Below are 5458 nucleotides of genomic sequence, written 5' to 3'. Positions count from 1 at the left end.
CTTACAATGGAGTATTTCAAACCTTTAAATAGGCTTCATATCAAATACCATGGGTAAATACCATGAGCTACCCAATATCCTAGGCTTGCAAACTATCTATGGTGAAAATTTGTCCCCTTTTCCGGAATATAGGCAAATATGATTCTAATTTTCTCTTTCTCACTCAAAAGTAAGTAATATGATTCATTGACTTGAAAATAGGAAAATATGATTCCTTTTGAGATATATTTTGTGGCTATTTATACCCACAAATATAATAGGTTTGAAATAAGGCTATCTCATATTTAATAATATAAAATATTCACCAACCTCAAAACATTATCTTAAAAAATCGCCTTTTATCTATATCTTGCCCCCGAAAGATAAGGTTTGTATATTGCTACCTTTGGCCTTAGTTGTTTCAAAAACAATTCAATATGTCATGCTTATGTTCAACAAGGGTTATAGCCAATGTTAGTCATTCTTCAAGTACTTATGTTCATTTAGTATCAATATTTATTATGTTAATGTCTCAATTCAGTCTCATAGAAAATACCTTTTATATCCTACCATTTTCAAAGGATACAACATTGCATTTGGATTAGTAGGTCTTCTACTATCAACTACGCCACATTGCTCTAGGGGACAAACTTAGAGCCATAGCAAATTTGAACTTTCTTTCACATTGGTAGTTTACATTTGCACTCAACAAATGACATTACATCATTGGTCATTGATTAAGTTGTTCCCCTACATTCAATGGCAAGACCTTTAGTCACATAGTAGGATTTATGTTGTACCTTGGATTCCATTTTCATAATCAGTGGATTTCATCACCTTTATTAATAATTTTCATCATTGATTTTTTAATGAACTATGTTCATATGGTGCATGTCAAACTTGTAATTGTTGGGATGCTCTCTAGCAATTGTACAAGACCCATTTTCAACACAAATCATGTTTTATCTTTATCATGTATTGGATGATAAGGGATGCCCCAATGCATTTCCTTTAGTGGATCTATTTCTATTGAATCTATCTCATATATTCTAGGAAATAGATTTATAAACCATATGGTACCTTGGTCTTGTAGTGATCTATGGTAGGGTCACTTGCCTTTGCCAAGTAGGTATTCATTAGTGACATTTTGGCATCAGATTCCACGTGTGTGTGATTTCACCACATCTATGCATGCATGCTATAATGTATTATGTACATTGGTGTATCACCATCGATGGGTTACCCTACATTTGGTAACAAGATTTGTAAATGCCTAGTGGAAAGGTAATTTCTCCCATGTTTGACTTTAGATTAGTTATTCACATGTGGAGGAATGGTATAACGAGATATATTTGGAGTAAAGACCTTGGGCATAGTTGCATCCCATATTGATGCTCTACTTGGTGTATTATAGAATACCACTACCATGTATACAACATTGATAGAATGGAGAACTAGTTTGTACTTCATGTAGTGCCAAATATTCTCCTCATGAATACTGAGATGTAGATCCATTGTATATTTTCTAGTGGCTATGATACTATTTTGACATGGATCCACCATGTATTATTTCATGGCCATGATTTTGCAATCTATATATGCCTCATGGATTACAGTGTACTTTATTTTGAAACCATGCTTATTTTGCTTCAAAGGATGGGTATGTCCTCCTTAAGGAAGACAATATTTGATACTTGGTTGATGATTTTAGGTTGCTTTCTAATCTTGGGTGCATAGATATTTACTCATGTTCATGTGTCGTATCTTTCATAATCAAATATAATGTATTTTAGCCATCACTTTCTCTTCTACCCTCATACATTAGGGGGAATTTGGTATACCATATTTTGACCATCTTTTAGTTAGAAAAGTTTGAGATTGGCCAATCATTATGATTATATAGGCATGCAATTTATTCATTCTATGACTTCTAGTTCTACTTTACTAACTAGCACTTGACCATTTATGCTCTTTCATAAACCTATGGTCTCATACAAAATGACTCAAACAATATAAACAAACCGTTACAAAATACATGACCATGAACGAATTTCATAGATATCAAAAACCTCTCTAACCTTGATATCACTCTCCAACTACTTTAGCTTCCTATCTGTCACATAAAATGATTTCCATGAGTTGAGTAATGGTTACAGATATGAATGCACACACACACACACACATAGATGAGAGAAAATGGCAAATTCTTTTGTATTGAGTAACCTATGCACTAGCAAATTGTCCAAGTTGTCTTTCTCTTACTACTCAACCTACAATTTCATCTTGTTGGGAATCCCTTGATTCCATATACACAATCCATCCTTTCTTAATGTCAAGTAATTTAGAGATTTGTCTCCACTTTATAAGGATTGTTAGTTGTCAAAGATTGAAAATGATTTGTTATGTGGTTAGAATTGAAGGATTACAAATTCAAGCGAAGAAACCACTACTTAAAATTCCAAGATATAGCTTTAATTGTCATAATCTTCTTCATCTCTCTTCTTTCAATCCCCCAATTTGGTGTTCGAATTTGTATTGCATATATTCACAAATAAAAAATATTTTTTTTGCAAATTACTGATATGATAAATTCCTTGAATAAAATAGTTGACATACCAAAAGTATTTTGAAGGAAGGCTTGGTTGTCTTAATGTGTGCAAGTGTCATATTTAGTTGAGTTCGAATATGGGCACAATTGAGTTTATGTATAAGGAGAAAACACATGCTACATTAGTTTTTAAAACTAATGTTAAGTTCTTTTCCTATGCTAATTTTGATGAATTGACAAAAAAATATGGAAAATTTAATATTTAATTTATTTGTTATAATTTTGTTGGTGAAGATACAACCTCTTCACTAAAAACAATGTTCTACACAAAAGAATAAATAACCTTTCAACCTATAATCTTATATTTAATTCTAAATGACCAATTTTTTATTTAACATAACTTGGCTCACACATTCTAAGCTCTATTGGAGAGCAACTTAGTACTGTATAATTACAAATTAATTTTGTACTGAGATTCTATTGCAACAATACAATTGAAAAATATAGAGAAAACATATAGTTCTTTACATGGTTTTGATTATAAGATGTTCACACACATAATTTGGTATACTTAGGTTATCTTAATCATTAAGTTATAGTCTATCATTACATTCCTAAGATAATTTTCATTAATCGCACCTTAAACCAATATAGTCTTTCATAATGTCAAACTCATAATTAAAGCCATTGATAATTGTGTGTTGAAAATGATATCATATGAAATTATATAAAATTAAATTTCATTATTATTATTTGAAAAAATGAGTAGCAATTTTCTAAAGCCAAATATATAGTTTTTCATGTATCATATATAAGTATATGGTTAACAATGATGATAGTAGATGATAGTAGATATTGTTAAGCGTAGAATAATTTAAATATAAGAAGGTTAGTGGTTAATTGTACTAAAACCTGTGGAAATTAGGTGTAGAATTGCAATTGTTCAAAAAAAATTAATCTAAATTAAGAGACACAATTCTACTCTATTATTCTGCAGACATTAATTCACAATTTAGAATAACAATCTCAGACATGCAATAAGAAATAACACACATGCACAATATTTTTCTATGGGAAAGCAAGTGCTAAAAACCTCTTAAGGTTTCTTGCATTAAATTAGATGAATAAAGATGTATTACAATTGCTAGCTTAGTCTAATCTCAACCTACAAGTGAATAACCTATCTCTCTACTCAATGAAGCTATGACCCAGACTTAGTCAATTTCTTCCTCAGCTTCAGCCTCTATTTCCTCGAACAATTCTTGAGGAAATTAGGCCTCTATTACTTAGGAATTTCCTTTGAAGTGATTGCGCAATTCCCAAGGTCGATCATTTGACTTCATGCAACACCTGTACCCTCAATACTAGTCTACAACTGATGTTACAATGCCTTGGAATCTCCACCACAACTTGGGAACTCAAATTCTCTACATGCACTAGATATTTTGGGATGATTGATCAATTAACTGGATGATAACTAGGTTAGACTATTGTGCCCCTCGACAACTGACCTTCCACTAGTTCCTCCAACAGTTAGAACTAACTTAACTGAAAACAACTTGAAACAGCTGACCTTGAATGCTAATAATTAGCAATCACATACTTGGCTGAACTCCAACTACTCTAACTCGAATTTACTGAGCTAACTGAGTGACAAGAGCCATGTCACACAAGTTAACTACATCCAAGTTGTATGTTGATGTGGAAATTTGAATTTTCTCAATTTGACCAAGGAAAAATCAAATTTAGACTTTCTTGCTACATTTTTCAATGCTCCCTCTAAGTAAGAAAGGGACTATCTACTACCCCTCTCATGCACCTATGGAAATCGAACTTCCCTCTTGACAAATCCTTTGTCAAAATGTCAGCATCTTGTTCGTCTATCAAAATGTATTGTAGCAACATTATCTTCCTCTACACACAGTCCCATAAATGGTGATACCGAATAGATATATGCTTGGATCAATCGTGAAATATCGAATTATGAGAGAGCTTGATGCAACTCTAATTATCATAATATATCACAATTGGATCCATCATTTGACCAAACAGTCCCACAAGTATCTCTCTCATCCAGATCGTCTCACATGTTGCTTGACTTGTAGCCATGTATTCTGCTTTTGTCGAGCTAAGCACCATAGATATTTGCTTCCTCTTGTACTAGGAAACCGTTGTGGACCCAACAATGAAAATTCCACATGATGTACTCTTTTTGTTGGATGGAATCCCTTCCCAATTTTCATTTATGAAGTCACACAACTTCACTCCCTCTGTCCGTCTGTACCATAGTCCAAACTAGTTAGTGCCCCTGAGGTACATAAAACATGCTTAGCTTCCTTCCCAAATAATTTGCTTGGCCTAACCATAGCTTGGCTCAACTGGTTGAATGCATAGCACATATCTGGTCATGTGCTCACAAGATACATCAGTGAACCCACTAATTTCCAGTAAATGGTAGCATCCACCTGTTCCCCTAAAGTGGCAGTGTCCTTCCTCCAATTGGCCACTAGAGGTGTCTCTATGGGTTTATAACCCTCCATGCAAAAACTTTGTAATATCTCATTTGCATAATTTCCTTGAGACACAAATAATTCCCCATCACCTTTCCATACTTCCAACCCGAGGAAGTAGTGCATGAGACCAATGTCCTTCATTTAAAATTCTCTTGCAAGGGCCTCTTTGAAAGATCTAATCAGTTGCTCATCACCAATTAAAATCAAATCATCAACATATAAGACAATAATAAGAAATTTACCTTTTACTAAGATGTGATAGAGGTTTGCATCTGCTTCACTTTTGGTGAAGCCCAAACCAGTGAGACAGTTGTCGATCCTGGTGTACCAAGCACGGGGTGCCTGTTTGAGACCACACAACGCTCGTTTGAGTCTACACATATGAGACTCTCGATAAAATGTTTCAAATCCTTTTTGT

This window comes from Pinus tabuliformis, chromosome 4_1, assembly GCF_031772625.1.
Source record: "Pinus tabuliformis cultivar Carrire ecotype Pingquan chromosome 4_1, CPIR1, whole genome shotgun sequence".
NCBI classification, from domain to species: Eukaryota; Viridiplantae; Streptophyta; class Pinopsida; order Pinales; family Pinaceae; genus Pinus; species Pinus tabuliformis.
The sequence above is the reverse complement of the archived record's forward strand: the minus strand, read 5'-3'. Positions refer to the sequence as shown.